The sequence below is a fragment of the Podarcis liolepis genome (assembly GCF_965112155.1).
Source record: "Podarcis liolepis genome assembly, chromosome: 2".
Classification (NCBI taxonomy): domain Eukaryota; kingdom Metazoa; phylum Chordata; class Lepidosauria; order Squamata; family Lacertidae; genus Podarcis; species Podarcis liolepis.
The window spans coordinates 77,890,319-77,902,588 of NC_139555.1; the positions used below are offsets into that span (position 1 = coordinate 77,890,319).

Sequence of the window (12,270 nt, forward strand, 5' to 3'; positions counted from 1 at the left end):
ACCAGCAAATATAAAACTACTTCCATCCACAATAAGAGTGCTTTGATGAACCGTGAATCTTGATACATTGATCAAACTTGTTGTCAATTCTAGTTCTGAGTCTGAGAGCAAAACTAAACAGTGATGGCAACAGATCCAGTTGTTTAAGCATGGAAGTCCCAGTCACTTAGAAAACAGTGTGGTGGGGGACGTTTGGCTTGAGAACTTATAGAACTTGTAAGAATAATTTCTTTTTCTTTTTTTCTTGAGCAAAGATGATTGGAGAAGTGTTCTTTTTCAAAAGCAAAGAGATTTGTGTAGGTGGCTGTAGAAGCTTTTGTTTTGTCAGTATTTCTGCTTGGAAAAGTTTAACAAGCCTCACAATAAAATTCCATTAGATGGAGCTGAGGTCATGCGGCTGGTTTCCCCCACCCCTCACCCCTTTTTGTTGTTCTTATGGGTATCCAAGATCTTTTATTTCCTGGCAAAACTTATTTTATGCTTTGTGACAGAAAGGAACATAAGATAAACTAGCCCCACAGTGACTGGCTTATGGCCTTTGCCAGGGGCTATAAATGGTTTTACTGTCAATTCATTACCACAATTAGTGTGAAAAACAAATTATCTCAAGTTTGTGCTAGTTAGGAGTAATAGGCCACTTGTGAACTCTAGATTACTAGATCTCAGCCAGAGTGGGATTATATCAGCAGCCAATGAATTCTCTTTAGCTTGCTTCAGAAATAATGAGTTCAATCATTGTTTATGAGTTTTCTCAGCAAACATTTAGAAAAAGTAGGTGTGCTTTTTGAAAGTTCTCCCCCAGGTCTTCCATCTGCTAGTAATGACTGGACTGTTGGTGTTCCCCTTTGTCCCCTGCTATGATGGGGGGGATTAACGGGGGGGGGGGGTTGCCCCAGGTGAAGCCTCCAGAGGGGCGCCATTGAGGCTCCCAGCATGTGTGTGTGTGTGTGTGTGTGTGTGTGCACGTGCACACACACACACACAAATGTGCATGGGATGTGTGCCAAACTGGGTCTTTGACCTGGGTGAAATAAAGCCTAGTTTCACCCCTGCCTTGACTATTCAATAAGAAAATATAATCATAGACTAAGGTGGTATAGGGAAATGGTTTCTCAGCCCCAGTTCTTATAAACACGAGTCTAGATCTTTGAACTTCATTAATTTCTATACCTAGAATTCCCAGCCAGAGTAACTCAAGAGTTTCTTCATGTGACCCTTTTCCTGCAGCTGCCCATTTCCTGACAATGTTCTAGAAACTTCCTAGTAGCTTGGTATGATAGTTAGGCACTAGATGGGCACTGACAGCAAGCATAATGAACTATGAACTAAGGTTGTTTATTAAAGGAATATTTTATACATTAAGATGGGAATGCTGATATTCATATTAAGATCTTAGACATGCTTGATAGCAGTTTCTAAGGTCTTGTCTTCTAAGAGGCTTATACTTCAGGCCAAATTCAATAAAACTCCACTCAAGCCGAATTCCCCCACAACCCAGTCCAGCTACTAGGTACCACCTTCCTTTGAGACCAAAGCTCCTCCTGTTGTAATTTTGGCTGCTTAGAGAGTATATAGCTGATTTTAACAATCTATTTGTGTAACCTTCCCATGATACTTTGGGGAAAGCCATTTAAATGCATGGTGTGAATCTGCCCTTAGAGTACAAAGATGCAAATATTTCACAACAAATAGCAAAAATTAAAAGCACCATTATCACCTCATTCACTTTCCAGAGTAAGGAAAGCCCATCAGTTAGTTGCTCTATCAGTGGCAGATGGCTTCACCACTTCTGCTCCCAGATCTGCACTCCTCCCTTTTCTGTTCTACTGCACCTCTGAAATCTCAGAAGAACAAGTGATTGAGGATGAGAACAAGCTACTCCTTAATTTCCCTGGAGGAAGTTTCTCCAAGTCACTGTTGTGGCACTTTGGCAGAACAGTGAGAAGAAGCCTGGGCTACACTGGGCACATTTGGTTCCTTTTCAGAAGCATCTGTTCTCAGTTGCATTAAGATGTCACATTAGAATGAAATACAAAAAGGTCTTCAGTTTCCTTTTCACTATTTTATAGAATGAATATGTCACTCACCATAGAACAAGTTGGAAAAGGATTCAGACCATTTGAATTAGCTCCAGTTCCACCTTACATAGACACCTTTCCAGAGTCAGTCATCTTTAACACTGCCCATGGCCTAGGCAAGCTTAACCAATGCTAGGCAGTGTTTCTTTTAAACAGCTGCTAAGTCCTGTGTTTTTTGCCCTTGACATTGCACGTACAGTTGAAAGCTTAAATAAAAAATTCCTTCCAGTAGCACATTAAAGACCAACTAAGTTAGTTCTTGGTATGAGCTTTCGTGTGCATGCACACTTCTTCAGATAAGAAGATTTAGTTGGTCTTTAAGGTGCTACTGGAAGGAATTTTTTATTTTGACTATGGCAGACCAACACGGCTACCTATCTGTAGTTGAAAGCTTGGATAGGAATACATATTCAAGACCCATGTTTATTTTGCATTAACTACTTCTGACAAGCAGGTCATGCAACCGTTATTCTTTCTCTAGCATAATCTGGGTTTTACAAATTCATAGCACAATGTTATTCATGTTTACTCAAACGTAACTTCCATTGATTCAAATGGGACTTATTCCTGTAAATAAAAAAACATAGGTTTATTACCATTGTTATATAATGTCAGTGTCTAGTTTAAAAGCCATGCTTTCCTCTCTGTCTGAAAGCAATCAGGCCTAGCAATAAAGGGTATTGTAAAAATAAAATGTGATTTACTTAGATCAGATGTTTGTAAGGCAGATTATAGCTCTGTTTACAACTGAAAGCTATGTGACAAGCCATTGTTGCTCGTGGTGAATTTATTCATTGATTTATCCCACCATCATTGGGATCAGAGTTCTTAGGATTTCATCATGCTTTAAAAACCCACAAAAACAGTGGTGGGGCCCAAAAATTAGAGTGTCTTCTGCTGCCTGTGTCATTGCCTTAGTTTCTTAAATTTTACAGTCTAAATGCTTGCTGTATTATGTCCCTGCTTTATTGAGAGATAAAAAAGCTTCACTTTGATTTGTTCACTCCTAATTAACTTCCCCCCTGCAACAGTCTAAATTAATAAGATTTGAACATTTAATTTGAGAATACTTTTTAAAAAAAGCTGTCAGCTATTACAAAGAGGACAAATAAATAGGTACATTATGAAAACACACAGTAGAGACTTTTGTCTTGCTCCCAAATGATGCCAATTAAGCTTTTATGGGAGAACGAAATCATGGTGAACAGCACCAGACCTTATATTGGCTTTTAATATGTGCTCTCTAATTACAATAACAGGCTTGGGTGGTGGTGGTGGTGGTGATGGTTGTTTGTTTGTTTTGTAATGACCACAACTCTGTCACAGTATTTTGTGCCCAATATTTTTTTCAACACAAAAGCAACAGAATGATTTATTTCCAGAAATTGTTAAAAAAACAACAACCCAGAACATCCCACAATGCCTGCAGCAATGTTTGTTCCTTTCATGATTTACTTCCATCATTGTTCTATGACTTTACCTCATCCTTGTAATATTCTGACAGCACAGTCCAAACCTGTTTTAGTCAGAACTTCAGAGGAAGTCCCAGAATGCACAACAGGACTTGCTCCTGTGTAAATGTGAACAGGATTGCACCCAGAATCATATCTAAACCTCCAGTATGTGGATTGTGCCTATAGATTTGTAGGTGGGGGGGCTTCTTAATTGTTTACTAGTTTCCTGAAAATAAAGAACTAACAATAGCCAAGTTATTAGAAAGCAAATCCAAACAATAATCTGGGCAATAACAAATGGAAATTTACCACAGCACTCTCTATGTGCTGAAGAACAAAGCTCAGTTGTCAGGTAATGTCTAATTTTGTATTTAGGGTGAGTCTTTCATTTAAAAAAGAAATCCTCCAGCATAAATGATTTTCTAGCTTTGTAGCATGTAATTATGTTGAGGTTTTTCCTCTGGGCTGGAGGAATAAGAGAAGCTGGAGGAAAGTGAGGCAGTCTGCAATCCAAAATGCTTGTGATAAAACTTGGATGTAGAGCAGAATACAAAACAGGCGTGGCAGCTGAACTGTACTCTCTTGCTTAAAATGATGTTTCTAAAAGGTTCTGCAAATATAAAACTAAACGTCCACCAGCACACCATTTTGGATGCAAAACTGAACCACAAAGCTCACTGTAGACAGAAACATTCAGATTCTTCTTTTGTACTACAGAAAAAAAAGGTGGCTGTTTATATGCAACCCCAATCTTCAAGAGAGCTCCATCTGTTAAGTAGTGGGTTGACATAGCAGCCAGCACAGCGATTTCTTCAAGTAGCTCTTTATTATGGTAAGCTGGAATAAAACTGACTGCGAACAGCTCAGCCGGCCTGTATTTATAGGCAGCCGGCTGTCAACATTGTAACCACAACAGCCCAGAGTTCCCGCCTAAAATAACTGCCGCGGACCTGAGTGAAAACTATCTACAGACCTGAGTGAAAACTATATACAGTATCCCCCTGTTGGCCCAGGGTGAAACTACACTACATAACACCCCTCCCCACCGAGATAAGGCGTTAGTTACAATCGTAATGGTTTCCTTATATACAGCACTACGTGTAATGGTTCAATTAAGCACAAAAGCATATCGGTTACATTTCCCATACTTAGACCAACAGTGATACCTGTCCAACAACATAGTCCTTTAAATAAGTTGGGCGCTTGGAAACTCTGCCAGACCGCCGGGGACTGGTAGCCAAGTCCGGAGGGCCACACAGTTCTCGCTGAGGCTGTGGTGCGACCCTAGGTGGCGTTGGAACCAACTCCCCTGGATCCACTGCTGTGGGTGGAGCCTCCGCAAGTGGAGTGGTCTGAGTCTGTTCTGAAACGGCTTGGTTCGGCTCCACGCTGGCAGTTTGCGAGGGAGGTGTAGGTGGGGCCTCGCCATCTGTACGTGTCTCTTCTGGAGCCGCAAGCGCAGTTGGGGGCACCTCGGTAGTGTCCAAGTCCCCAACCCTGCGCCTAAGCTGGTCTATGTGCCGTCGCCACAAGCGTCCGTCTTCGAGTGCCACCTGGTACGAGCGAGGTCCAGTGACTCCCACTACTGTGGCTGGCACCCAAGGGATGTCCCCCACATAGTTCCGGGCAAAGACCTGGTTTCCTGGGACAAATGACCGTGGTGCGTTGGCACAGCCTGGGGGTTCAGCCACAGCAAAGTCTGGGTGTAGCCGGTCGAGCGGTGACCTGAGGCAGCGGCCCATAAGCAGTTCAGCAGGACTCCTCCCTGTGGCCGCATGAGGGGTGATGTGTTGCACGAACAAGTATTCGGCGACCCGCTCATGCCAGTCTCCCCGGTCCAGGCACGCCAGTGCCTCTTTTGTCGAGCGCACCATTCTTTCCGCTTGCCCGTTGCTGGATGGATGAAAGGGTGCCGTTAGGGCATGGCGGATGCCCAGTCCCAAAAGATACCGCTCAAACGTGCCTGACGTGAACTGCGGTCCGTTGTCAGAGACAAGGACATCAGGACACCCATGCGTTGCAAACAGGCCTCGCAGCACCCGGATGACAGCTTCGGTAGTGGTGGAGGGCATCAGGGCGACCTCCAGCCATTTGGAATAGGCGTCCACCACTACCATAAAGGTCCGGCCGTGAAAGGGGCCAGCCAGATCGATGTGCACCCTCGACCAGGGTGTCTTTGGCGTCTCCCAGGTGTGTCCCTTAGCTGCCGGTGGTGCAGGCCTCGACTCCTGGCACGCTTGACAGGCGGACACCCAGGCAGTGATGGCATCGTCCATATTAGGCCACCAGACGTAACACCGAGCCAACGCCTTCATTTTGACAATTCCCGGGTGGCCAACGTGCAGAGCCTCCAGGACGCGCTGACGGAGTCCCTGGGGAATCACGACGCGGTCTCCCCACAGCAGGCAGCCACGATGAGCTGAGAGTTCATGTTGTCTGGTTGCGAAGGGCTGGAACTCCGATGCAAAAGGCCCTTGTGGCCACCCCCTCCACACCCAGTTGAGCACCCGGCTGATGGTGCGATCCTGGGCAGATGCGGAGGCCACAGTGGCAGCCGATACAGGCGCTGCCGGAAGATCCTCAATCAGAAGGAGCGATGAAGCTGGAGCCGGGTCTTCCACAAATGCTGGAAGAGGGCAACGGCTGAGGGCGTCGGCATGGCCCATCGATTTCCCCGGGCGATGGATGAGCCGGTAGTGGTAGGCAGCCAGGAAAGCAGTCCATCGCAGCATGCGTGGTGAGAGGACCAGTGGAGTTGGACGATCACCGGCGAGGAGGCCCAGGAGTGGCTTGTGGTCAGTGATGAGGTCAAAAGTCCTGCCATAGAGGTATTCATGGAACCTCTTCACTCCAGCCACCAGTGCCAATGCCTCCTTGTCGAGCTGGCTGTAATTCCGTTCCGTCGGAGATAGTGTCCTGGAAAAGTAGGCGAGCGGTGCTTCTCTTCCATCTGGAAAACAGTGACTAAGGACAGCACCGATGCCAAAAGGTGAGGCGTCGCAGGCAAGGACCAGCGGCCTGGATTCACTGTACTGTACCAGCACACTGTCTGAAGAAAGGAGAGCCTTGACCGCGTTGAAGGCCGCCGTCTCCCGATGACCCCAGGCCCAAGGCGTCTTAGTGCTAAGGAGTCGGTGAAGAGGCTCAGCCACTGTGGCTTTGTGGGGCAGGAACATGTTATAAAAGTTCAGCAGCCCCAGGAATGCCTGCAACTCCGTTTTGTTCTTTGGGGTGGGGGCCTGCTGGATAGCGCGGATCTTGGATGTGGTTGGATGAAGACCGGAGGCATCGATAAGATAGCCCAGGAACTCTACCTGTGGAACGGCGATCTGGCACTTCTCCCTCTTTACCTTGAGCCCGGCCTCCTGGAACCTGGTCAGCACGGCACGGAGGCGCTCGAACAGCTGCTGGTGTGAGTCTGCAGACACCAAGACGTCATCAAAATATGGTACCACGCCCGGAAGCCCTTGCAGGAGACGCTCCATAAGGCTTTGGAAGATGCCAGGAGCCACACTCACCCCGAACTGCAACCGGCGGCAACGGAATGCCCCCCGGTGGGTGACGATCGTCTGGGCTTCAGCAGTGGCATCATCGACTGGCAGTTGTTGATAGGCTTGGGCAAGGTCCTCCAGCATAAATGATTTTCTAGCTTTGTAGCATGTAATTATGTTGAGGTTTTTCCTCTGGGCTGGAGGAATAAGAGAAGCTGGAGGAAAGTGAGGCAGTCTGCAATCCAAAATGCTTGTGATAAAACTTGGATGTAGAGCAGAATACAAAACAGGCGTGGCAGCTGAACTGTACTCTCTTGCTTAAAATGATGTTTCTAAAAGGTTCTGCAAATATAAAACTAAACGTCCACCAGCACACCATTTTGGATGCAAAACTGAACCACAAAGCTCACTGTAGACAGAAACATTCAGATTCTTCTTTTGTACTACAGAAAAAAAGGTGGCTGTTTATATGCAACCCCAATCTTCAAGAGAGCTCCATCCATTTTGAAAATGTCAATACTATATTTCAGAAAGGGCTACTGCTGCCTTAATTTGGATCCCTTAAAAGATTTGCATCAGTGTGTTTGCAGTTGTGGCTTTATTGATTTCAAAAGGTCCCCTTTCATCCATCTGCACTTCTTTTCCCAACAGAATTTTATATATAGAAGTGCTATTCATATGCTGGTTCTGTTTCCCCTTCCTTCAGGCAGTGGAGAGATGCCTGAACAGACTTAGCCACAGAGCTGTCAAACGCTATATGGGCCTCTCAGTCTTAAACACACTATCCTCAGAGTGAGATTGAAGCATAGCTATCTGTTCAATAATGCTATTCTGGTTGGTTGGTGTTTTTTTTTAACAGTTTACTCAACTTGGCTGTTTAAGTGATACTTCTGTTCCTATAGCAACTCTTAAAATTTCTGGAAATGTCTACAGTAAGTAGATCTAAATTGCAACTATTAATCCACGGCAATGGGGGTGGGGGGTGGACTTAGCTTTTTTTAAAAAAGAGAAACCTGTAGTACATAAAGAGCAAGTGTAGTGGTCTAAGACTTAAGCAGAGAGTTAGTTTAGCTATCACAAAACATCACAGCATTGTCATCTCTAAGGCTTGGAACAAAAGGTCACTGAAGTTCTTCTACGTGTTGCGTTATCATGTCCTCTTGGGACAATCTAGAAGCAAAGAGTTGCTCATTTGGGGCCTATTAGGATGGATTCCTGATGGCTCTATGGGGGTTATCATTGTTAATGGTTCTGTTGAATTTCTGGCTGACTTCCCTCTGGAATGGGGAAATGGCCCAGGAAGCTGGCACACAATCATTTCTCAGAGCTTTTCAAGAGTCCAATTAACTGGATTTATGGGGAGATGGGAATGGCTGCAGTAATAGGAGAAGAAAACCTGTGGTTAATCACACCCCAAGACTTCGCAAATCATCACCTAAATTTGTCCAGTGCTGTATGTATGTGTGAGTATGCAAATTTGAGTCATGGACTTGAGAATGGATCTTTAAAGTATATAACCCTTGGACATTTATTCATTTTTATGGGGCATGGTGCTCAAGCAACTCAGCTTGGCTGCGCCATGTGCTTATTTCTTTATTTTGGGGGGGAAAAACATGGTCAATTCCAACATCATTTCAACAACTAGAAATGTTCATGTTGTTTCTCTTCTTCATGTTCCATTATTTATGTGGTTTGACAATTAGAATTGCTTCTGACAGAAAAAATCTACCATAAAGACAAACCATAAAATATTTTTTGCTAATAGTGTTATATCTAATTTTGTATTTAAGGACATATTCAAAATTCTTTTAAAAAACCCCATCCTACTTCTTCACAGAATAAATGTCTCTGAAACAGATAGAGTGCAAAAGGAATTTACCTCTTATAGTGATTGCTCCTGTTTATTTATATTCAATCTTTTGGCCTCCAAAGCAGCTCACAAAAAATAACATAGAGATACAAAAAATAAAATAAAAAAAATCAAGCTCAAAAAAATTCAAGCAAACCAAAGTTATATAAAAAAAAATCTTTTTCTAGCCAAATGCAGTAATATTCCTGCCAGAATGACAAAAGGCAGCTCCCACAAAGATGCCAGCGGGAAAAAGAGAAAATAATTTGGCAGCTTCTCCTGATAAGGATGCCAGGCAGTCGGGTGGGTCAAGGAAGGTGGAAAAGTTTATCCGTTGGTGGTTCCAGCACAGTCTCCTGCAGCAGTCCCCTGAGATATTACTATCCTAGTCCCCTCCTGCTTGTTATGCATTGCAACAGTAACTTTTCTATTTTTAAAATAAAAAAATTCCTTCCAGTAGCACCTTAAAGTGCTGAAGTGTATCTGAAGAAGTGTGCATGCACACGAAAGCTCATACCAAGAACTAACTTAGTTGGTCTTTAAGGTGCTACTGGAAGGAATTTTTTTATTTTGACTATGGCAGACCAACACGGCTACCTATCTGTAACTTTTCTATTTTTGTATGGAGCATTTGAGCACTCTTTAATAGCTTGTGTTGCACTGACGTCTGATGCATTTATATGCTTACTCTTGTTATTTACCTACTTACTGTATTTATATCTTATACTTTTGGTCTGGAAGAACCCCGATGGCACCTTGCAAGGAAATTAAAAAATACAACAGTAAAACAATATACAATAAAGCAACAAAAAGCAATAAAAATACATAAAAGCAAAGCAAAACAGCAGCATTACAATAAAAACCATATCCAGCAGCCCAAAGCATCAGAAGCTAGAAGCTGTTACAGCACTAAATGGATCATAAAGAGTGTTCTTTAAAAAAAAGAAAGAGTTTAAGCAGGTTGTGTAACTGAAGATTTTAATCTCACGAGGATAATATTTATAGAAAAACGGCAATATGCAGTACAATCCTAAATGTATATTTGTTACAAGTTCCTTTGGCTCCAGCACCGCTTACTCCCAAATGAATACACAGGATCACACACTCAAACATGCTGAGAAAAAGATAGGGAAGAGTAGAGGTGTGGGATGTAAGCATTATTTGGTAAATGAGATATGGGTCTTGAAATCAGAACTACAACTGATGTGTTTTGGGGTCCAGTTTTGTAGGGTTGCATTGCCTTGATCCATGCTGAAAGTAAATGTGTTGAGTTAAGCGGACGCTTCTAAGTGAATAGTGAAGATAGTGAGGGAACAGATCCCCTTGTCCAACTGTGCAAGACTTTGGGATCTTCGGCAGGGACAGATGAAGCAATTTGGTGTGTTTGGGATTTTGACAGGGGGCTATCCTCTGCAGAGCAATTTATTCATTGTCAAAAGTGTTGACTCCACCTTTTAAAGTCTGATTAAGAAAAACAATTGATCATGTATTATGGGATGCAACAATGAAAAGAAGAACTCTCCTCTGCAACCTGATTTACATAGACACTGACAATTTATCTTTGGGAACTCACTTTGGAACACAAACCTTTGGGGTCTACTGTTGACAATTTTGTGGAAGTTCTTACAAGATATGATTAGTTGTGATTGAAAAGTTGTAGCATTATAGTCAGTATGTACATGGTGGTGGTAATAAGGCCTCTTCCCTTGGCCTTGCAGTGACATTAACCCCTGATAAGAAGTTAGGGTAGGGATAGGAAATCTACTGCCCCCGTATGTACACCGGAGTCAAGAAGCATATACACACACACTTGATCAAAAATGTACTTTTTAGAGACCCAGGGAAGGAGGCTGAAATTTGAAGATATGTGTACAAGCATCATCATCATCATCATCATTATTATTTTATTTATTTGTATACCGTTCTATATCTGCAGGTCCCAGGGCAGTTACAATATAAAAGCACAATATAAAATCACAAAATACATAATAAAAATTAAAACCTCCCAATAACAACCCAATAGTAAGAAAGAAAAACAATAATTCTTATGCTTATAAGAATATCCTTCACAGTTTGCTAAAGAACAAAACACAGAACTGACTTTGACCAGGGATAGAGACCAAATAATAGTTGATAAATAGCAGCAGTTGGAGTATACGAATTAGTTACACATATTAAAAGGGGAAAGGGGGTGGTGGAGAGAGATGCAGAAGCAAGTACAGTGGTACCTTGGTTTACGAACTTAATCCGTTCCAGAAGTCTGTTCTTAAACCAAAGCGTTCTTAAACCAAGTGTGCTTTCCCATAGCAGCGGGCGACTCAGTTTACAAACGGAACACACTCACTAGGAAGCGAAACATGTTCTGCTTCCAAGGCAAAGTTCACAAACCAAAACACCTACTTCCAGGTTTGCAGCGTTCTTAATCCAAGTTGTTCATAAACTAAGGTGTTCTTCAACCAAGGTACCACTGTATTGCAAAGATACTTGTATACACTGTATTGCAAAGAGAAAGAGAGAGGGCACAAAGGAATATGCTGAAAAATTGTATAAAAGCAATCCAAATTTTTCATATTCTTTCAGCTCCTGACTGTAGCATTGTAGCTTAACCAACATGCCTGGGGTTGGTTTGATGTGTTTTGCTTATAATCCAGCATGTATCAGCCAGGTGGCAGGGTAAAATATATACTAGGAAGTCATAGCCCTGCTTTTGTAGTTCTTGAAAATGAATACTCCTACTTACTTCATCAAAGTGATGAAGAGGTTCCCCCTCTTGGTTCTAGCTGCTGGCAGCTCTTCAGAACTTCTTCCCACTGATTAGGTCTTGCACTTGTTCTTCCATGGCCTTAATAGCACTCTTCAATATTTAAAGCCAGCAAACCTGTGCTGATATCAATATTTCAAAGCAAGGCAGCAGCCGCATTGCCACTAGGCAAGAAGCCTGGAAAAAACAAAACAATTTGATTTCTTGCACTGGAAACCTGGGATTTTAATAACATTTCAGAGTTTAGGCGTAATATATAATTATAGATTATATGTCGAATATTGCTTCAAGAAAAATTGATTCAAGAAAATAAGATTATTATTATTGCAGCAGGGGGGGAAACCTGATTTAATTTGATGTGAATATGCTTATGCCTAGAGGGTGTTTGATGTTTCCTGATCTCCACGGTTCACAATGCTTTTGTGCCCATGTAATGAAAATGTATACTCATAAATCATTTTAGTGTGCCATGTGCACACTTTCCTGTTTTGATCTTTATGTGCCTTGTTCGGTTGATACTCAATGGGCATTTAAATGTTCCTACTTGATGTCTGCTGCACTAAAAAGTGGTTTTCACAATGCATTCCCAGAGTAATCAGTTTTACTTTGGATATTGTTTTCTTGAGAACACCGCAGC

At 42.8% G+C, this 12,270-nt stretch overlaps 1 protein-coding gene and 1 long non-coding RNA gene across 2 annotated transcripts in view; one reads left to right on the plus strand and one right to left on the minus strand.

The window, feature by feature from the left end:
• The window catches only part of TAMM41 (TAM41 mitochondrial translocator assembly and maintenance homolog), a 111,304-nt gene that overhangs the window by 52,017 nt on the left and 47,017 nt on the right, over window positions 1-12,270 (minus strand). Inside the window, exon 2 of the mRNA XM_083489038.1 lies at window positions 11,613-11,810. The gene's annotated coding sequence lies outside the window, so the exon portion shown is untranslated. The remainder of the gene's footprint in view (window positions 1-11,612; window positions 11,811-12,270) is intronic.
• Window positions 1-12,270, plus strand: part of LOC310700125 — a 73,036-nt gene that overhangs the window by 14,989 nt on the left and 45,777 nt on the right. The gene's annotated exons all lie outside the window — the stretch shown is intronic.